The sequence below is a fragment of the Homalodisca vitripennis genome, unplaced genomic scaffold (assembly GCF_021130785.1).
Source record: "Homalodisca vitripennis isolate AUS2020 unplaced genomic scaffold, UT_GWSS_2.1 ScUCBcl_6431;HRSCAF=13642, whole genome shotgun sequence".
NCBI lineage: Eukaryota > Metazoa > Arthropoda > Insecta > Hemiptera > Cicadellidae > Homalodisca > Homalodisca vitripennis.
The window spans coordinates 9,831-34,336 of record NW_025782552.1 but is presented as its reverse complement, the minus strand read 5'-3'; the positions used below and the strand labels follow the sequence as shown (position 1 = coordinate 34,336).

At 32.1% G+C, this 24,506-nt stretch overlaps 1 pseudogene; it reads right to left on the bottom strand.

Annotated features, from left to right (window-relative positions):
• Positions 1 to 2,481: 2,481 nt before the first annotated feature.
• Positions 2,482 to 18,249, bottom strand: LOC124373794 (annotated as a pseudogene).
• Positions 18,250 to 24,506: the final 6,257 nt, after the last annotated feature.

The following is a 24,506-nucleotide window of genomic DNA, read 5'->3' as shown; positions in this document are numbered from 1 at the left end:
GGATTGCCGTTTTTTAAATGTTGAAAATATTAAATATAATATAGTGTAGGGGACTTAGCAAAAAAAGTCCAAAAATTAGTGATTTTATTAAAACCGCCCGTTTGAAGGCTAAACAGATTTTTTGAGAGGAAATTAAAAAACCCGAAAGAAACCACCTAGATTGATTAGTTGGTCAATAGATTTCCGCTAAAAAAAAAAATATTACTTTTTACTGAGCACATTTTGTGAGCACTTGTTTGGAATATGATCATTTTGAATTCGACAAGCGTTGAAAATTAACATTGCGCTTATGGGAGGCCCGACCGGCCAAAAGGTTGCCTTAAAAAACCGCAATGGTGAATCGCGCCCCTTAAAATTAAAAGTTATTTTAAAAATTGTATATAATTGGGACCTCATCTCTGAAAGGGAAGTTTGATTTCTACAACGACCCCACATTGTTAATTGCAATGGGTTACTTATTAGCTAAAATTTTCCATTTACTACCACTCTTACATCTAAGTCTCATTCAGATTCAATCAATACTTACAATTGATTGTTGGACTTTAAACACTTGAACTAGCTGAATACAACGAAGTCAAAACGACCTATACGACTTTACGACCACATATCACATTAACCGTGCCCGCACGCGTGGTCTGTGCCACATGACACTAAACATCAACCACCAATGCTGACAGCCTGCAGTTGTAGGTCCACTGTAGGACTGTAGTGTTAGTGTAAATCTGGTGGATGTGTGAGTCGTTGAGTCAGAGGGTGCGTCTTGTCGCCCGTGGACAGCGTCAGGTGACTATCACAGCTGAGCGCCAGTGTTTGGAGAGGGTGGGCGGGCAGAGGGGCAGGGGAGCGGAGAGCTGTCGCGCCAAGCACACCCAAGGGCTTGGCCGGCTGACCAGGGGGGTGTTGCCAATGTAAATCGGCAGATTCCGCCGCTCGTTGCGCGGAAGGAACAAAGGCGCGTTCGGTAACATATTTTGTCAGTAATACAGTACAACGAAATAGGAAAATTAAAGTGTAATGTGTTGTTCCTAAAAGCTCTATTTTATATAACAACAAACTTAAAATCGTCGTATAAGGAAAATAATATTTCTTAATTTCACAAATATATTTCATTTTAATTATTATTAATTTTTTTCAAATCTTGCCGCCCCTTAATTGTTGCCGGCTCTAGGCTGCAGCCTACTTAGCCTATTTAGAAATAACAGCCTCTGGGCTCAGCTCAGAGGTCAAGAAAAACTTTTACTATTACATATTATCATTTCTTAATGTAGAAATGTATACTATGCACTGTGTTTTGCAGACAAAAAAAGGCTTTGTAATTAAATTAATAGATAAGTCTAATCAATTTCAACTATTAATCCTGCACAGCCTTCTAAAGCAGTGCCTCCAGACGAATAATCAATTGTCAATACAACCTATTCAAAGACGTATATCCCTGAATAACTTTTATTGCATGATTGATTGAACAACCCACTTCATATTGTAAACCAAACAATGTGCAGACTCGTTTTTAAATAGGTTATAATCTAGAAAAAACTAAAGCGCAAATATACTTAAGCACGATGAAGGATGTCAGTGTATATAATAAAACATTCACCAAGTTTTTTTTTTAGAAAATATAATAATATAAAAAAGAACAATCACAGATTTACAAGTAAGACATTTTGTGTATAAAAAAACATATTTGATATACAATTGAAACAGCTGGTAACATTGGTTCTACTCTACAACAGTTCTACCGCACTCTCAGATTCAACTCACACCAGGCCTGCAAATCTATTTAACAAATACGGTAAAACAACTTAAGTAGTACTGTACAATATAAATGTATAATATACAATCACACTCACTGTTGATGTCTCCAAAGTCTTTTGGGACAGACCAATCTCACTTTGGGTGCTATAATTACCATCTAGAGACTCGCCCCATTGTTTCCTAATACAATCAGTTAGCAATTAAGATGGGGCACTAATTTATACCTATGGTGAAACAATTCTTGGTTTGCATGACAAGTTTAAATTGCTCAATACTTAGTAAACCAAACAGTGGTTCTCTTTACTGCTTTCCAGTGTTAAGGAACAACAGGACCAAGGGAGGGTTTCAGATGATGATTTACACGACATGTTGTTTGGCCAGTGAATTAATACCAAGTGGCATGTTTGCTTCAGCGAGTGGCAAGGCTCCTAAGAAAGTACATGAGCATTGTGGGAGGAATGTAAAGAAATATTATTTATAGATTAACATTTCATACGAAAAGGCCTTTCAAGAAGATGAGTACTTTTCTGTGACCAGCTCCAATCACTGATATTTGCTGATAGGTCAGAACTGATGACAATGAATTTCTGGAATTTCGCTGAAGGAATACTTTCAGTTGTTGACAGCATGACAGCAACTCACAGGTTTTTGTTAATTATTGTTTGAAATTATTTTTAAACGTTCAACAATATCTTACTGAGCCTACTGCAGGTAATATTTATTACAGTCTTATTTATTAGGAAATAGTCGGATGAGTTCCATCCCAGTGTAGCAGGGAGGTTGGTGACCGGACAACTCTGTCTCGCAACGATAGCTTCACGTATGCACCGGTAGCAGAAGACGTACCTGCACATACAACAAGATTAATGTTAAAACATTTTAACAATTGTAGTATTTTCTTTCCGAATCATCAAGTATATTGTTTTAATTGTAAAACGTTTTATTAAGATATGTGTAAATAGGCTATATTAAATCAAAGATCAATTGCTCTATAATTGAATTTATTGTTATCATTTAGAGATATAAATACATTAAACCCTTCCCACGCCCATAGACGGTTATATGAGAGTGGTAGACTTTAACCAAAACACCAAATACAGTTATATCCGATATTATAGATTATGTCTCTTGGAGAGTTTTTAGTTCACAAAAGGCTTTCGAAATGCTTGGTACACTCTACGTGCTTATCGCAGTTGCCAAGGAAGTATTTATAAACAAACTTCACTCTGTAGTAGGGGAGGGGAGCGCTCTTGTCTAACTCTGGACTACCTGCTTGTCAATTCTGCGTCTCCTACAGAGCCATAAACAAACATATCCGTGACACGTATTATTGCTTTCTTCTTGATTGTTACGAGTGTGCATCTGTACGTATCTTGTATTATTCTTTCATCATGTGGTAGTGTTGTGATTAGAAAATATACTGATAATTAGTAGTTTATAAAACTTTTTCAGGTGAATTATATTTTACAATGAAATTTAAATTTATTTGAAATAAACCGTTTTGTTAATAGTTTCTTTTTTAACTTTCTATCAATAAATGTGCTAATTTTAAGTTAAATGCCCTGTTTTATACTTTTTTTGCTTTTAACTTTTATAATTTTAGCTATAATAAAAATTAGATTTAAAAATTTTTTACTTGTCTTGGAGTTATAGGAAAGTTAATGGATTTTAATTAGTGGTGTGGGAAGGGTTAAATCATAAATCAATTTGCTCTATATTGAATTTATTGTCATTTGAAATAATCAATTTACTTTAGTATTACAGTAAAAAACAAAAGTTTTAACTCCAAACCACATCTTTCAAAGCAATTACAAAATATATTTCAATATGAGATATTTTTACCCACAAGCTCCCAATTTCAGCAACAAGAAATATTGGTCTGGAAATTGCTCATTCTATTTTAAAATTTATACCGTTAACTCAATTCAACTAACTGTTTTATTGTCCCTTTAGAAACAATAAAAAGGTTTGGGTGCTTTTTAAACCAACCAAAAGGTGGTAACTCATAAATACAGGCATGCTTGGTACTTGAAACTTGTGAAAAGAATCAAGTCTGCTACAAAAAGGCTATAACGTTGTTATTAGAAAATCAGTTGTAGTCTGATCTCTGGCAAATTTTTGACAAACGGTGTATGGCGGTAGAAGAGGCGCCAAAAATAAAAATAACTGTGCAATGATAACAAAAGATGATATAATAATAGTACATTATTTGGACACAGCATTTATTTTTATGATTTTATAACATTGCTTGAAAAGTTCTGAAAACAGGGTGACCATTTTGAACTTTTTATTACGGCACCAGATCAAGTGTTACGTACAGTTAATGTAACATGAAAAATACTCACCCTGACGTCATCGAGCACGGTTTCTATTCTGCAAGGTTTTTTGCAGACAGGACACTGAGCCGGACTTAATATATTGATCTCTTCTACCTGTATTTCAGAAACACAAATATTACTGAAATAACCAACAAATACAAGGCATACTTTTTAAGTAAGTATACTGTACACAAAAAGATCAAGAAAACTTTTGTAACAATGTTTATTTTTTATATGAAAAGCCCACCCTGTCATCTACTTTTCAACATAATTGCCATAAATATAATATATATATATAAATAACCTTTTTTGTGTACTGTGTCGTTATAGAAGATTGCCACTTGATTTAACAGTGACTGCAAAGTACCACTATTTTTGTTGTTGCGACACTGATCTTCAAGATGTTCTTTTTTAATGAATGACGATAAGAATAAAACCAAAATTATCTTACAATAAAATGGAGGAAAATACCAGATAAACTGTACTAACCACAGGTGGATGTGGAATTAGGTTGGACAGTTTGTCGTGGCTCAGCTGGTCAGAGTGGGTACCCACTGCAGCAGGCACTGGAGGAAAAATGCTGCCAACTGCAGCCCCTGTGTCAATCCATCACTCACCAGTCGTGCACAGGCCCCTTGGACTCCTGGCCACATATGGTTCCTTATTATTACGTTATCAAATTAATCCTATACACTCAACAGGTATAAGGAAAAGCTGGAAGTGCTGAGATGAGTTTATTTGTTGTATGAGTGTTACTGTCGTTTCAATAGCAGTGATAGACAAAAAATTGGAGGTAGCCAACAAACAACAGGAAATATAAACGATTTTATATATAATATCTGACTCAAAATACTATTTTTATGTTCATGTATTGTAACATTTCTAATCAATGATTAGAGCCTGATGGGCAGTCTATTATTTGCCAATCGCTAAAATCATGCTTTTGTCATTTTTTGTGGTTGGAAAACTGTAGATAGATAATCCAATTAACAAATTATCGGAGTAATTAATAATATTTTATTAGCAGTAAAAAATTTCTATATTTATGTACGTGGATCACCTTGAGCCAGCTGTGTCCTGTTTGCTAAAGACAGCTGATTGGCAATCAAAAAAATTACTAATCGCTTAAACAGGTTTTTTGGCATTCACTGTGTACAAAAAGGCATAGATCTGTTTTTATTTCCGTGGTGTAAATATATAACCAAATTATCATCAATTGCAATTGTGATTTTGATTACAGTTTGTATTTTCTACATTTATGTTCATGTACAATTTGTAAATTGTATTAATTTTTATGGTGTTTTGTTGAAAATACCTTGCAAGATTGTATGGTGAAAATGAATTAGAAGACACAATAATTATTGATGATTACGATAATTTTCACAATACGAAAAAACAACAGCAGTGAGAACAAAATTTACTAACAAAAAAGAAATCATAGGAGGCCTATGAAAAATTGTGGAAGAGTGTAAATATATAATGTTCTTTTGAAAGATCACTTTTATTCTGCATTCAACAGCAAGAATTAACAATAAGCTAATTCATAATATTTGGTGACAATGTTGGAAATATTCTACCTAAAATGCCAATTACCAGTGGTAAGGTTGGATATTTTTGACCTGTTACATTACATGCAAATACAATTAAATGTATTAAAATTATGAAAAACTGATACCCACCAATATATTGGTAAACTAAAATAGTTTTTTATACATTTTTCAATCTTCGATACACTGTGTATAAAAATACCAATTCTTCCAAAGTCTGTAAAACTTGTTTTCAATTTCCATATAACTTCTATGAAAATAACATTTGTTCATCAAGTGAGTATTTGGAAAGAATTCGTTCATAAGCAGGTTCCATTGGTAATATTGGAAATAGCATTTCAAAATATGTCAATTAAAAGAACTAAATATGCAAATATTTGGTATAACACATTTCAGAAACCAGTGTCAGTTACATGTTTTTATTTGGAAAAAATCAGATATAATGAACATAAGTAGAATAAATTATTATATTCATTGTAAAAATCTGTTTTGTTTTCGTATTTACATCAAATAGTAGCAGAATAATATGTACTGTAGTTTATGGCAATCTGCATTTGGGTTCAAGAATTCTAACAGCTGCTGATTTGTAGATCCTGATTCTAATTGTTTTTTCTATCTGTTTCTTTCCACCATTCCTAGCCCTTACGAGTATGTACATTCGTGTTTTATGTTGTAATCATAATTAGTGTCTTTTTTTTGTAAATGACTGTGATATCCAACGACTATACACGGTCTCAAAAAAAGAATGCCGGGGACTTGAATGGCTGATAACTTATTCACAATAACTTAATGATTTAAGCATCAAATTGAAGAGAAAAGAACAAGAGAATTTTGTTTTCATACCGTAGTACGTTTATTTGTGAGCTCCATATGTTGCTCAGCAGATATCAAAGTGGTAATCGATTTCTCACCAAGAGATAAAAGTAGCATCTTCTGGTGTCACAGTTCTGATCGCTTCTGAAATTAATTGAAATATGCCAAATCAGGAATATTTATAGCATAAACAATGTTCTTCAGGGAATGGGCGCACACTTGCCTATCCATCCATTCGGAAACCTGTTGTTAAGTGCGTCATGCACTTCACGAAGGTAATGAGACGGGACGCCGTCTTGCATCAAAATGACTTGTTCACTCGGGGCTTGTTCTTCAATATCTTCAATTTGAGGTACATTAATTGTTTTCTCTGCGAAAAAGAAACGGTCTAACACTTGGTCATACAGTAATCCACACCACATGTTCACTTTTGGCGAATCGTTGCACATGTTCTGCCACAAATGTTAGGCTGTTGTAAACCCAATATCCGACAATTGTGACTATTAACAACCACTTGTGTAGCTGCTTCTTCTGAGAACAACAGCATTTTTTTTTAATAAAATAGGAATTCTTATCAATCTTATTGAGCATAAAATTGACAAAAAATTGAACGCTTAGAGCGATCAGTGATGTCTTAACTGAATTTTGTAGGCATGATGTCTGAATGTTTAATGAATATAACATCGTGAAATGTCGATTTTTGGTACGTTTTATCTGAAGACATCGGTGGACAAACCTATTTTTTGATGCAAGATTGTCGGATATCTTTGGTTTTGACATCACACTTCCTGTGTCATGAAACTGGTTAAACTAGCAACAAATTACTTTATCATCAAGCGAATTTTGACCTCGATACACAACTCGAAACCGACTAACAATCGATTCTGCAGTATACACTGTGCCTTCCGTTCTGCTGTAAACATCTATTCGCAACTGGTGCCAGGCATGTCAATCACAACGGTGAACAGCCACCGCACATGCCATGGTCAACGTTTCCTCCCATGGTACATGGAAAACAAAATTTAGTTATTTCTACTACAATTTTATGTTTTGATGTTTTAAATCATTTAAGTTATATTTAAATAGTTTTTAAGTAACGGCTGTTCAAAATCCCCAGCATTCTCTTTTGGAAACCCTGTACTATAATTTAGTATAGTTTATTGGTAACAATTAATTGTGTAATAAGTGATGAACAGATTTTTTTTATTTTAGGCCTATCTGTCTGCCATCAAAACAGTCTTGTTTATTGATTTTATTTTTTTATTAATTTATTTTACAATGTTTATAGTGCATTCCATATTTGATCTGAAAACCTTAGAAACATCCTAAATGAGTAATCCTATTTTCTTACTTATTTATAAACATTAAAATATGTAAATAAGTTATTTTGTTTTTTAGATTTCTCATGAAAATTTCCATAAATTATATTTTATAGAAAATAAAATACAACTATTATAGTATTTCTTTTTCAGTAATATATTTGTCATGTTTTGATGTAATTTCAATTTATCATAAATATTAAAGGATACCATTTCTGAGGCTAGAAAAAAACTTTTGTATTGTTAAAATTGCATTTCTTTCATGAATATTTAAAAAAATAACATAGATGACTATTACCTAACGTCAAGTATTCTTCAAAATTTGACCTTTTCATTTAAGAATACAAATGATTAAGTTTAAATGACAGACTTTTATGAATTTATTAATTTACTTTATATTGATTATTAACTAAAATTTACAGTAAAATCAGCTGTAAAATTTGATCATGCACACAAATTTTGATCAAGTATAAAAAAATTAAAACTCTATATATTAATAATTTAAACGTTATGTTTTAAAATGATAAAACTACCAGTTACACTATTTTAATACGTTTTCTGTGGTATATGAAAAATTTTGTTAGGATATCAAGTAATACTTGAAAAATCCTATAACTACAGGTGTATGAGTTTGTTGTGGTACATTTGGTGAAAAAAACATTCCTGCCCCACGTTTCCTCATTAACATTTATTTTCCCATCTGATTAACGTCAGATAAAAGATGGTCAAATAAATAAGGTTTGATGGGTGAGACTCTACAGTATCTTCAAACAAAAATTGCTACAAAATATCGGACACGTCACATTCTATGAAACACATTGAAAACAAAACCATTTGATAGTAAATAAAGCCTGAAAGAATTTTAGAAAAAATAACTTAAATTGAATATTGTTTTAAACATGCCTTGAAGTAATAACTTTATTCAATGGTTGATAAAATGTAAGTGAATATATCACTGCCACAAGAGACATATTAATGTCTCTTATTAATGTTATATATTTGTATAATGACATTTAATAGTCAAGTAGTTTTCTTACGAGAGACACTCGCGCCAGGAGTATGAGTGAGTAGCCTGCTCCATACTGTACTGCAGAGACAGGTTGGCAACACTGAGCAAGGGAGAGTGAGCAGAAACACGTCCGGTCAGGTACCACAGATACTGCACACGAGGGAAACGCACTGCCAACTGGCTACTGAGATCTTGTGGCAGACATTGGCAGCTTTTCCTACCTGTCCGACAAAATAAATTAATTTGAAAAAAATATATATATATTAGTGTTTAGGTTGAATTCGTATAAACATTTGTGAGACTTTTGGGCTACCTTTTTTTAAATTTATGGGGGTGGTTGTGATTCCCCCACTTTGTTTGCCATTTTGTTTTATCTTTTTCCCCCCTCCCAGCTAAGCACTCTGTTCACTCATTTGAGGAAAGTTTTTGACAAAATCCGGATGTGAAAATCAAAAAAGAGAATAGTTTTTAAGTTATATTTACCTTGCGGTCTTGAAATTTAACAACATATTTTTCCACCTTCCGTGAGAGATAAGGCAGGACCACCAGACAGAAGAGTGACCAATATTTGGCCTTGTCCGATAGCCTGAGATTCTCACCATGGTGCATTCTATAGAGGCCATAGAACGACTCAGAAAATGATGCACCTGTAAAGATAAGAGTTAATACATTTCTGTGACTTCTTGTTGTTTACTCATGAATTCACAGTTATATCATTGTTCACTGTAATTTAACTGTTTCCATAGGTTGCAAACAATAACTAAGTATTGACATACAAAGACTAGACAAAATGGTAAGACTCCAAAAAAGCTTAAAACAAACGGCCATCTTCGTTTTATATTTTTGTTGTTGCTAAAATGAAAGGAGCGTAGGATCAATTGAACTTTGTTTCGGCTCAACACACGACTTGCCACAAAAGTTTCTTCTCTGCAAAATTCTTTGTTGACCAGTAATCAGTTGTATCGGGCATTTGAACCAAGCCTAAGCATTACTATTTAGCAATATAGAATTAAGCTAAAAAATATGTTAATTTCTTTGGCATCTGTGTTTTGCCATTTTCTAACACTTTTACTGCAATTTAGTTCATTATTTTTAGTACTTGTGCAGCATTTTATTGGTTTCGATAACCATAATCTATTATTTAAGTACATAGTAAAACAATAAATTGTTCCTGCTGTTCTTGGTAAACAAAAGTTGATCTGAATATCCTTTATTCTCTCTCCTGATTGTTTCCTACCCACCATTAGTAATATCATGGTCAGATCCGTTAAGATGCTAAAATACATGCAACTTGAGTGCAATGCATTCAGATTCTCCAATTGGATATCCTCTTCCGTAAATCATTTCCTCCCCTTTCATAAAATATTTTCATGTTTATAAAACTTGAACACTTGGTCTCTAATTTGTCTGTTCTTGGTTTTAGATTCGGAGTGGTATAAACAAATATAAAGAAATGTAAAAGATTTATAATAAAACGTTATGATAAAATTCTTAAAGTTTTCTCATAACATTTTCAAGACGTATATGATAAACTAAAAGTTTTTGAATAGTTTGAGAATAAATACATATGTTGTTTTAGTTAAAATTTTGAAGTTTATAAGACACATTTTTAGTAAATTTTTTAAAAGTATTAAAGTTTAATTCATATAGTTTTGTTGAAAGAGACATGAGTAAAGCATTTTTGGTTTATTTAATATTTAATTTATTTCAATAACTTTTATGGAGACTACTTTTAATTTTCAAACCATATTTTATATAATTTAGTTTGGTGCATGTTGTTATTTTTTTCAAGTTATAAAACTATGTTATATACTTTTATAACACTGCATCACTTTTCTGCAGTTTTCCATCCATCACTGATGTTTACTGAAGCTTCGTTTGTAATACTAATGACCACACAACATACAACCAAAACACAAACAATGATCAACAATGAGATTATAATTGGAGCAGACTAAGCCATGTGATAGCTGTGAAGGTGTAAGCAGCAATGAAAAGGGGTTGGAGGAAGTAAGTAAGGCTGAAAAGGCGAGAAAAGCTGGCACATTTATTTCAGTCATCATGTGCGCACAGAGGGGTGGCTCCAGCCCACACTTCGGTGAAAAAAGAAACACACCCCTCAAGAAAGTATTACAATTCAAGCTCAGATCACAAGAGTGCTCCTAAAGGTTTATTTTACTTTGATACTACTAGTAACATGTTTATGATATCCTAATCTGAACCTATACTTTCCTGTAATTTTCATAGTGAGTCAAATAATGTCTGTTTTTTTTTTTCTGATAATCTAGTTTTTTTGGGTCCTTGGTAAGGAAAAGACTCTCCCCAAAAATAGTGGCCTCCGGATAACACAAAGTACCATTTTATGCTTTTTTTTTTCGACCTTATGTCTAAGGGTTTCTTGATATCCGAAGAAGAGGAAATATTCACAAAATTTAATGTTCTATTTTTGTAACATATAACACTGGCAAATTTCCAAAACCCTATTAGTCTTTTGCATTTTATTATTTTAAAAACTGATTTGGATAAATCTAAAGTAAACTACAATGGAAAAAAACTATTTCAGTAATCACTAATTATAACCATACATTAAATATGACCAAAATGAGTGATTTGACAGGTTGCTGAAAATCCTTATCACATTCATTCTCACACAAACTCACATATACATTTATTAGCCACACACACACATCAGAGTCATTTATACAAAGCCCTTGATTTAATTTTAGAAATTCCAAAAACAAACGGTTTTAGAACCATTTGCATACTTAACATATTTGTTACATGGGAAAAAGTACACAATAAGTAACCACCACCTTGAACAGTTGCCAAATTGTACTTAAAGCACTTGTATGAGATATAAGGGAACATTAATGGGTATAAAATGGTTTTATTCATAACTCTATCTTTGTTAGATGCTATTTAGTGAGAGGACTGTACATGGGATAATCAATACAAAGAGATACCCTGATGTTTTTCAAAAGAAATATAACCTTTTGTGTTTAAATAGTGCAGCTGCAAAAGTCCGTTTATGCCAAGAAAGACTTCCTCGTTCCACTCAGACAGCCATTGATATCGCTGGGAATTTGATGATTCTAGAAACTAGTGAACAGAAATAGTTAGTTTAGATTAACACTTAAGTTATATCACAAACAAATTATGAATACAACATTTCTTATTTTGAACTATTTACTTGACTATATTTTACTTCAGCTCTAGAACAGTTATCTTGAAATCACTGACAGAACTTGATTGAGAAATAAATATCTTAGTGAAGATTTTTACCCTCAATAACAGACGCAATCGAATCTTTGAAATATTGAAGTTGTACAATACTATGAACATTAAAAGGTAGGAGTCCTCCATACAATGTGTCATGTAACAGGCTACGCTAAGGTTCGATGCAAAATTTCAAGTCTATCACTCTTATTATTATTAAAAGATAGAACAACAGAGAAATTGGGTCAGCCTACTGAGTGATAGGCTTTGAAAAATCAGTACCATTGACTGTTACCTTCTTTATGTCCAGGATTGGTTAATTGAAAATGTCTGACCAGGCCTATTATTATTCGAAGAAGATTCTAGTGTTACTATATTATTTAAATGAGATTCCCTCAAGTTTTAATCCTTCCAAAACAAAAGTGTGGTAATATTTTATTATTAATTGATAAAATTTTATTTTCACCAATCCCAAACCAATATTTAACACTCTTGACTCTTGTCCTAGGTCAGAATCTGGTATTACTGATAGAATCCGACCAAAAAGTTATAATAATTGTTACTACATCAGAAGCCAATATCTAGCATCACTATATTGTTTTACTGTGAATTATGACTATGTGTTTTTAATACTTCAAAAGCTAGAAGGTAGTTAGTATTATTAATCATACTAAACTGGAAAACTTATATTTGTTTCCTACACTCTAAAAGAAAATCAGGATGGTTAATTTAAAAAAAATACAATCCTTAACTGTTACTATTTTCAAAGCCAAAATAAAGCCCAATACTGACTACACAGTACTTATCTAGATGTATAATCTCTTATTATTTTGCTTACAAGTTGTTTAAATTATAAAGCTAAACCATGAGTATTGACCAATGATGTTTAATTATATTATGAAGTTAGTATTCTATGAATGATAAACTATCTACATTTTTATCACCATGTTAATGGTTTACCTGAACAATTATTTTGAAGGATGGATAAAGCAGACCAGAAAGAGACTCTTGTGCAATCAATTCGAAAATAGATGGCCTGGCCTGAAGAGATGATGTTATGTGTGCAGCTTTTTCTGCCATTTCTAATCTCTTCTAATAATCTTTACAAACACTGCTGGGCACAAACATAACTGGCCTCACCTGAAATCAAAATATAATACTGAATGTAGAATTTTTACTTTCAAGGCCATAGAGAGCTTTGGCAGGACTGGATAAAATGACTTGAATAGACTCCTCTTTTTTCCTTGACATTTACACTTATTCCTATTTTTCATTTCTTATAGACCAAAGTTGTGTGAACAAATCTATTCCTAGTAATAAATTATATATATATATACAGGGTGTATATTATGTCTGGAAACACCCAAATATATCCTTTAATAATTTAAATATAAATTTTGAAAAACCTCTTACAATCGTGATAGAGATTGGGCATCTACTTTTTGGAACAATGTTTATTGTTATGTCACACCAACGGGGGACGTCCTGCCGAGGGTATCGTGAATATTCTTAATGGAAGCCTATACCTTGTGATACATAATTTTTTAAAGGTAATAGCTTACTGAATTGAATGCCACAAACCGCATCTCAAAGGAAATTTATTCTATCAGAAAATAGAGCATTTTTAGTATTGAAAATTTACTGATGTTTCAACAATGTAATTTAACATGGTTCCTTGCCACAAAATGTGTTACACTAATTTTTTAGCATTTTTTAAATGTTCAATTAAAAATAAATACTAAAAAATGCTCTATTTTCTGATAGAATACATTCCCTTGAGATGCGGTTTTGTGGCATTCAATTCAGTAAGCTATTACCTTTAAAATTATGTATCACAAGGTACAGGCTTCCATTAAGAATATTCACGATACCCTCGGCAGGACGTCCCCCGTTGGTGTGACATAACAAAACATTGTTCCAAAAAGTAGATGCCCAATCTCTATCACGATTGTAAGAGGTTTCAAAATTTATATTTAAATTATTAAAGGATATATTTGGGTGTTTCCAGACATAATATATACACCCTGTATATATATAATATGCATAATTCATATTTTCATGTATCAGAAGAAGCACCACAAAATCAATATTTTCTAAGAACAAAATATAAAGAAAAAATAGTAAATATTGCAAGAAAACTTGGGACAGAGTACAAAGAAAAAAAATTTATTTTACATCACTTCACAACATAGGGGGGAAATCCTGAAATTGCCACCCTTTCCCACCAATCCCCTCTGTCCATTTTAAAACTTACTTTAAATATTAAATTTAAAATAATGTTATATTATGTAACTTTTTTATCTGCAGTTAAATTATGTACATTTAAAAAATTAAAATATGTTGATGTAGCCAGGGAAAACCAAAACAGTTTTATATACTTTTCATATCAGCAGCAGTTAAATTACGTACATTTTAAAAATTAATATCTTTGTTTCCATAATTATATATTAGAACATTAATACTTAATATTTTCAAATTTTTTACGATTGCACAACCAACAGAACTAATGGTCAAATACATTCTTTCAAGTTAAGACAATTCACTAGTGGTTTTTATAAATTAAACAGACACAAACATGTTTTGTAAAGTACACTAAATTCTGCATTGAACTTTATAATAAATTACCATGTAAAAGAATGAATATTATTTATGAACTTAATACAATTTAACTTTTCAAAAATTTTGGCTGCACATATACTGACTATGTCAAATGAAATTTTTGTGCTCTTTGACGTTCAATTAATACAGTAGCCTACTTGAAATTGTTAATCTGTTTCATAACGCTTCTTAAATAATTTTTAGTTAACTTCAATTTGTTGAAGATGGAGCTTGTATTGGCTACTTGTTAACTTATTTACATTCAAACACTATTGTGATGTGTCTGATGACGATAGCCTTACTATTGAAAAGCCTCACAAAAATAAAAGTTTTAAATATTGGTTTATGTGTTTGATAAGTTAACTTCAGTTTGCTCTCCACCAAATCGCCAGAGACTGGAAGAGTAAGCGGTATATTGTGATGTACGGATAATCTTCGTCTAAGTGTTGCTCATAAATAACAATTTTAAAAGTCAATTGAGATGCAACTTTAAAAAATTAATTTTTATCCATTCTAAGGTCATGCCACCCAAGGAGAGTTTACTTCTGTCTGGTTTATACCTTCCAGCTGAACCCACACTGGGCACAGAGAATAATAATAATAATATCTTTACTGCATTTAAACAATTTCTGACATTGTATCGCAATCTACTTAACACATTTTGTAAAAAAAAACCATGTACACGTTTTCAATCAGTCATACATTTTATACATTCATACGGACACATCCATTCCAACGTCAGATCCAGCGGCTGAATTTTGATTTTTAAATTTCCCAGCGGCTCATCATGAATTCTTCAACAGAGTAAAACGCTTTAGACACCAGAAGGTGCTTGAGATGAGTTTTAAATTGATTTGTGTTGTTTGAATGTTTTACACTTTCAGGGAGGCTGTTGATTAGTCTGACACCAACTTGTTGTGGTAGGTGTTGAGACAGCGTCAGTCTGTGTGTTGCTGTGTTCTGAAGCTGTCCCTGCCTCTGGTTTCATATTGGTGAACTTCCCTGCCACGAACCAAGACACACTTGGACAAGCAGTACATGATCACCTCAGAAATATAAAGGCAGGGTAAAGTCAGCAATTCCAGCTCCCTGAAAGATTCCATGCACGACTCTCTAAAGTTTAACTTTCCAATTACTCTTACAGCTTTTTTTTGGATTTTAAAAACTCGCTCCATTTTGCTTTTGGAACAATCTCCCCAGAGTCTTATTCCATACGCTAAATGTGCATGGATAAGGCCATAATAAACGATCTTTAAGACTCTTGGGGAACAGAATATTGCTAGTTTTCGCAAGGCCAAATATGCCTGAGGAAACTTTAGCACATATGTTATCTACATGATCGTTCCAGGTCAGTCCCCTATCAAGGAGCATTCGCAAAAACGTCATGGAATTAGTGTTCTCTAAAAGGTCTTCATCCACAAAAACAGCAGGCCGCTCTGCATCTGGTGTCATCTTGAGAAGATAAAGAAACGATGTTGAATACAAATTGACAAGCCTAAGATAATGGTTTTAAAAACTCCATTTAACATACTCAATACCGATTTTTTCCACCCGGTCAAGAATAAAAGTTAAGATGGTAATTTAATAACAACTTTTTTCATATACAGCAATTCAAAAATTATATAGGCTATTCAAATTCAGTACAATTGTGCTGATCATTTACAAACATTCGATCTTAAGTTTCCAATTTATGAAGTTTAGTTGAAATTTATTATTTGCTTTATATGACCAAACACAGAAATATACAGGCTAACTTTTAATATAATTCCAGTTAGTGTAGCTCTACTATTTAGTCCATCTTTAAAGTTCAAACTCAGGTATCTATATGTTACTATACTGATCCTCAAGTAAAGCGATTCACACGCAGACTGACAAAACTACACGTAAACAGACGCAACGACTCAACTTTCTATAGTTTTGACACCCCTATAATTATGCTGCCCAGGGCAAACCATCCCCCCGCCCCCCTCTAGCTGTAGCTCTGCGAAGATGAGTTTGTAATATTTTATTTGTCGGTCACCATCAGTGCAGGGGAGCACTGAAGGTACATTAGCCTGATGGTAGTAATGCCTGATGGCTGGAGGCATTACTGTCAGTTTCATTCAAATACTAGGCTAGTTTCATTTTACATGGTTTTTTAAAGTTGTTCAGGCTTTCTGAAACATTGTTTTCTGTTGTTTTTTTTTATTTTAAAGCATGGCTGCAGTATATTAAGCGGCCACCACTACAATTAAATCATCAATATCAATCAATCATTGATATTTATGAGTATCGATCCTCAGTATTAATGACTATCTAAAAATACTAAAAACAAAATTAAATAATAGTTTATTTCAAACGACAATATAGTTCTGTTGGTTTTACAATTAATTAATAATTAATATATTAATGATAAATAAAAACAATATCTAATGTCAAACTGAGTTACGTTATAGGCTTTTAAACTTGTATTATAATGAAGCTATATGTAAAAGAAATATTTAAGATTGGTACTCTGATCACATAAAAAATAGCTTTTCTTGATTTAAAAATAACACATGATTAAACAACAAACTTTTATACTCTCATTCTGAAAAACAATGACCAATTAAAAAGGAATCAATTAATTTCCTAACATTTTTACTTCTCACATAATCCGCAATGAAACACGTAAATAACTTTTAAAACCAATTAACTGTATTAGAGTTAATGCACCCCGATTCAGTAATATACACCATTGTAATTGAAGAAGCAGTGAAGGGTATGTATGAAATTATTGATGGTGATTTAACTCAAAAGTTCTGACCACAGAAAACTCAGATAAGCTATTAAAAGCAGATAAAACTGAAAATCATAGATAACAGCACAGTAGGCTACAAAAATACAACCAAAAATTTAGATTTAAATTCTTAAATAAACAAACAAAGTTATTAGTGATTTCCACTCTCTAAAACCATATATATTTTATTTCTGGATGATGAGCAGAATAAGTTAATAATGTTGAAATGTTTATTGGCTATTCCGGCTGTTTACCTCACTGACACTTTATTTACAGTATGTTGAACAGCATAGTAAGTTACTTACAATTACTTTTCAGGGTCCGACATATTTAAAAGAATGCTTGAATTGATCACCATCAAGGTTTATCTTAGAGACATTTTAAAGATTGTTCAATGTTTATTAATAATACATTTTGAGACAAAAAAATCACATGTTCATCACAATTGTTCTTACCAATGTCACTAGTCTACTGAGTACGTAATTGATCTTACTCTTTTCATTTAAATTAATTTTTAACAATCGTATTATTCTGATACATAAAAATAGCTGGCAATGATTAATTATGAATATCTATAGGTCAAATGTATTTATATTTGACAGTTTACATACTTCTAAAATTGATAGTTAATTCCATTGGGTTGGTGACCACTTACTGCACTTCAGCCTAAAGTATTTTCTTTTTGAAAAACAACAAATAATATGGAGAGGATTAAACAAAACTTAATATTTACAAAAATTCTGGAGGAAAATATTAAAAATACTGACAAGCATACTTAAAAGTAGGTATCAATAATTTTGATAATTACTTACCTATATACAAACTATATTGTATTTAATACACTAAGAATGATATAAATCATGTTTCGCAATTTTTTCTTTTACTTTAAAACTTATAAGATAGGTTAGCAATAAACAATTACAGTGCGATAACACCAAGCAGATCAGCTGTTCTATTCTCAGTTTGATTACTTGCATTTTTTAGGTGTGTTTATATATTTTTTTTTAATTCTTTTTTAAGCCTCAGCTTTAAGCTATGCTGGCTTCGATGTACACTGATATTTTATTACATAGTCCGGTAAAATAAGGATGCAACCTCGGAATGAAAAGATAATAAGCTAAAAATTTGCATACGTCTTTATTTTGATGGTATAAAACTTACCTCAAAAGTCTCATATAATCACGTGTACGCGTCTTTAGATATTTAAGGTCAAATTTCACGAAAATCAGTTTTTTGAAAATATCTCGTTTCCCTTACGCTAAATGACTTTGAAGGTGGTTAGAGACATTGTAGAACGGAAAATTCTCTTCAACTTTTGTCTGAAGTAATTTTATGTACGTTCAACCCTTTATGAGATACAGCGCAAAGAGTAGGGGACCGCTTACATGTATATACGATAATGCGAGGTCAGCCAGTAGAATACAATAAATATAATGAGTTATACAGGGTGATTCAAAACTAAACGGCAATCTCTCGAGAGCTTATTCTATAGCTAAAAACAAGTAAAAAAGTTCATATAACCATATGCCCGGAAACGCTTCGTTAGCGAGTTACGCCTAGCGAAAGATTTCGCCGCCGGATTTCAGAACCCTTGGTGAAGTCAGGCCGTATAAAAATGGTAAAGGTTAGTTACAAAGATACAAATACGATTGTTTTTTATGTTTTTATATCTGGACAAATTTATTATTAATTCGTCCCAGAGCTGTAAATGCAATACTTTCAGAGATATCTTACGTAAAACACAAGAATTGGTGCAAAGAAATATAACACATTTTTGTGTTTAACGTAAGATTACTTCCATTAAATGTGAAATAAAGGTAAATTTTTTCTTTAACAGATTTGTAGAACATTTAATTCTGAAAAGATTCATGTGAATTACTTAGGAAAAAAATTAATAAATAGGTATTGAAATTTAGCTTTATTTAAAATAAAACAGACGCACAAAAATGCATATTCTTATCTGCATAAAATATTAACTAATGTTTAGGTTGTGTGAGTAAACAGCTGATCATTTATTCAACATTTTTTTATCGTCATATTTTCTTTGCAAAGGTTGGCTATATCAGCTGATCAACACTTAAGTTCATGAAGTAATATTTGAATAACCTTTATGGAGGTTTTTGTATTGTGGCGTGTGAAGATTGTATTTTGTGAGATCCTGTGATTATTTGGAAATATTTTATACAAGTGTATAAAATATTTTATTAAATATTTATTTTTAAAATATTTTATTAAATATGTTTATAAAAGTGTATGTAAATTATCTTAGTAAATAATGGCAGATAATGTAAATGGTATGTATTCGTTTGAAGAGTATACGGACATGATTACTGATTTACGGCAAAGTTAACAAGAAATGGTTTAGCTGCAGTTCAGGAATATCGTGATACTTTTCCACATCGAAGAACACCTGATCGCAAAACATTTGAAGATGTGGAGAGTACGACTTAGAGAAACTGGTAGCTTTAAACCGAAGCGAATAGATACTGGTCGTCAACGTAGCGCAAGGAACTATAATAATGAACAAGCAATAATAAATGCTGTAGAATTATCACCAACCACAAGCACCAGACGATTATCACGTCAGTTTAAATATTTGCCAGTCAAGCGTATGGCGGACACTTCATGAAGCACAGTTGTCCCATTCCATATAACACGTGTTCAGGACTTATTACCGCAAGATCTTAATAAACGGAAGATGTTTCTGCCGCTGGTTAAGAAGAAAATTGTTTTACGACATCAGTATTTTCTTCGGCGTATTCTCGTTACTGATGAATCCTGTTTTACTAGAAATGGAATTGTAAATTTTCGTAATATACCCATACTTGGGCGTACGACAACCCACATGAAACTGCGACGAGGCATTTTCAACATACATTTTCGGTCAATGTATGGCTTGGTGTTCTGGGTGTGATAATTTGATTGGTCCATTTTTTCCTCCCTAATCGACTTAATGGAGTAGCGTACTTAATTTTTTTAAGAACAAACCTGCCCACCCTCTTGGAAGATATTCCTGTTCAAAACAGAATAAATGCATGGTTTATGCACGACGGAGCACCTCCACATTTTTTCTAATGATGTGAAAACACTATTTAAATGATACATACGGTAGACAATGGATTGGTCGAAATGGACCAGTAAAATGGCCACCACGTTCTCCTGACCTCACGCCAGCAGACTTTTTTCTTATGGGGGTTGGATGAAGTCAATTGTTTATTCAAAACGGATTAACACCATAGAGGAGTTACGTAAATCGCATTACAGAGGCGGCAGAAACTATCAAGAATGCTCCAAACGTTATGAAACGCGCTAGAAAAGAGTGGATTCGTCGTGCTGAAAACGTGCATTGCTAACAAACGGAGGGACACTTTGAGCAACTATTATAGGTGATTATTACAGTTTTTATAAAGGTAAATACATTTTATGTTAATGTTCAGTCTAGAATAAATGATCAGCTGTTACTCACACAACCTAAACATTAGTTAATATTTTATGTAGATAAGAAATATGCATTTTTGTGCGTCTGTTTTATTTTTAAATAAAGCTAAATTTCAATACCTATTATTAATTTTTTTCCTAAGTAATTCACATGAATCTTTTCAGAATTAAATGTTCTACAAATCTGTTAAAGAAAAAAATTACCTTTATTTCACATTTATGGAAGTAATCTAACGTTAAACACAAAAATGTGTTATTTCTTTGCACCAATTCTTGTGTTTTACGTAAGATATCTCTGAAAGTATTGCATTTACAGCTCTTGGACGAATTTTTAATAAATTTGTCAGATATAAAAACATAAAAAACAATCGTATTTGTATCTTCGTAACTATCTTTACCATTTTTATACGGCCTGACTTCACCAAGGGTTCTGAAATCCGGGCGAAATCTTTCGCTAGGCGTAACTCGCTAACGAAGCGTTTCCGGGCATATGGTTATATGAACTTTTTTACTTGTTTTTTAGCTGTAGAATAAGCTCTCGAGAGATTGCCGTTTTAGTTTTGAATCACCCTGTATAGTTAATTATTCACTTACTATTATTATTACTTAATACTATTATTATTGTTAGCATTATTATCATTATTATTAAATATTTATTATTTAATATACCATACTTATAGATATTAATTATAAATTATATATTCTCTAAATAATACTTATTTTATTTTTACCAAACATACAATATTAAAAGAAATATTTCAAATGAAGTTTAATTATATATTATTATTTATTGATCCAATAATCAATTTATTAAAATTACAAATATAAAATATTTGTTTTCATTATTAATGGTTAATATTTTTGTTTTAATTTTCTTCTTGTTCATCGTCTTCTTCTTCTTCCTCTGGCTGTTCAATATCGGATTCATTATCATCATTCTCGTTTACTAAATTATCAGAATAGAAAGATTCAAGAATATCAGGTGCATATTCACTTTCTTCATTGAAACCATCTGAAGTTGATGAAGCGTTGAGGCATGATTGTCCATTACACTCCCCACAAATTAAAGTGCATCCTGATTTCCTGCATCCGCAATTAGAACCACAACCTTTCTTGCAATTGGAAAATATTGTATTCAGCAGATCTTCTGGTGCTGGTGGTAATAATGTTGTTATTGGTTCCAGGAGTTCATTTTGCAGTACCCAGCCGAATTCCTGGGGTTCTCAATCATTTCCCAAATTTGGGTCTGATAATAGACACGAAGGATATATGCTGACGAGCTGCTGTACTTGAAGGAAGAAGACTTGATAACTGCACTGGTTTGTTGAGTCTTGTTGATTTGATGAACTGGGTGTATCGAAAAGAGTCTATATCGTCTTCTGATTTCGGAGCATTATACGTTGCTAAGAAAATACGTACTCCATTTCCAAATAATTCTTGTACAGAGCAGTTTTTTTGTTTAAATAGTTCAGCTGATTGATTTAAATCGTGATGATTTTCGAACTTTTTAATAAACGATATTTTACCTTTTCTATAAAGCGCAGAAGTCATATCACATCCACTAAATGCGTGTAAAAATAATATGTGTTTCTTAGAATTAGGGTATTTATCAAAACTTTTCGATGAATACAGTTTTGTCTCCACATTACCCTTACCCATTTTTTTGAAAAAAATTTCTTGTTGATGAGATTGAGCACGTCCTATCAAGATAACTAGCAAATAAATATCTTCGCCTACAATGACAGAAGTTTTTTTTTAAAGTTCAGACTCTGCAATAGCTGTTTCTACAATGAGAACATCAGCATCATCTCTGGCTTGATTTGTAGTAATATTAACAGTTTTTAATTTGTTGATAAGCATGTCTATAAATATTTTTTTATTAGATGAATTCGATAAAAACTTTTCTTGGCTGATTGGCACCTCCATTGTTTCATCAAAGCGGAGTTCGTAAGATTTTGAAACAACAGCAGTTCTTCTTAATTGTTCCATTGCTTTAATGTTCTTAGTGTAGTCTGAGTAACCATCAAATACAACAACGATACTTGACCCATAATGTGTTTGTAAATATTTGACGTATTTATTCAAAATATCAGAGATAGTATCATCTTTATTCCATACAACGCGATGCAAGAGAAAACCACCATCGATGATATATGTTGTAGTGGTTTCGTCTCGGTATATTAAATAATAAATATTTAATAATAATGATAATAATGCTAACAATAGTAATAGTATTAAGTAATAATAATAATAGTAAGTGAATAATTAACAATATAACTCATTTATTTATTGTATTCTACTGGCTGACCTCGCATTATCTATAATATAAAAATGAAACTGTTCGTGTGTGTAACAGCATCACTCACAAACGGCTGGACGGATTCGCCTAATTTTTTTTTTTAATTTGTTCGTCTTGATCTGTAGGAGGTTATAGGATACTTTTTATATCCCTTTCCCGATTCAGGATTCCGCCCCACTGGTTACAGAAATACCCGTAAGAAATGCATTGCAGCAAACATATGTTATTAAGTGAAAGAGTCTTTTCAAATTTTTAATCAGCTGTTCTTTGTAAACATATATAATGCGACAAAAAAATATATTTATATATAATTTAATTACTATTTTAAATTTCTTTACACTTATAGTAATATATAAAAATGAATGTTTGTGTGTTTGTCCTTTATATACTCAGAAACTATTGGACCGATCACTATGAAAATTTGTATTTTTCTATGTAGAAGGTTTATATGCAATGCCCCATTGATGTAACTCACCACCAGGCTGTACTGCAAGATATAACAGTTATCAAAGCGCCTGCACATTATGAACTGCAATTACGACACAGTTACGTTTATTAAATAGCCAAACACTATTTGAAGGCAAAGAAATATACGGGCAAAGCTTAAGAGACGCGTGCGAAGCCGCGGGAAACAGCTAGTCTAGTCGTATATACATGTAAGCGGTCCCCTACTCTTTGCGCTGTATCTCAAAAAGGGTTGAACGTACACAAAATTACTTCAGACAAAAGTTGAAGAGAATTTTCCGTTCTACAATTTCTCTAACCACCTTCAAAGTCATTTAGCGTAAGGGAAACGAGATATTTGCAAAAAACTGATTTTCGTGAGATTTGACCTTAAATATCTAAAGACGCGTACACGTGATTATATGAGACTTTTGAGGTAAGTTTTATACCATCAAAATAAAGACGTAAGCAAATTTTTAGCTTATTATCTTTCATTCCGAGGTTGCATCCTTATTTTGCCTTATTTTACTGAGTTAACACTGGTATTTTTGATTTACAAAGTACACTATCAATCGTGTCTAAGTATTTATTTACAAAGTACACTATCAATCGTGTCTATGCCTGATTGGACCTCCCCGGGATTTGAACCCGTGATCTCTCGGTTAGAGAGCCGAGACTATTATAACCATTAGTCTATGGAGGAGGACACAGTGTGATTATAGTTTAGACATATCACACTAGTTTTTTTAAACAATATTTTATTTACGATCTGTTACAACATTAAGTAAATACTGTTATTGGTAAAATTATCATATGACATTACAAAAAGTTAATAATCTTGAAGCATAATAGCATCAATGATTAAAATTATCATGCCGATCAGGAAAGTCCAGTATAGCATGTTGCGACTTGCAGCTTTGAAGACTAGTCGTAGTACCACCGTGAAGTTGGTGTACACCTGTGTACAAATTTTCATTGCAGGCACTTGTTTTGTT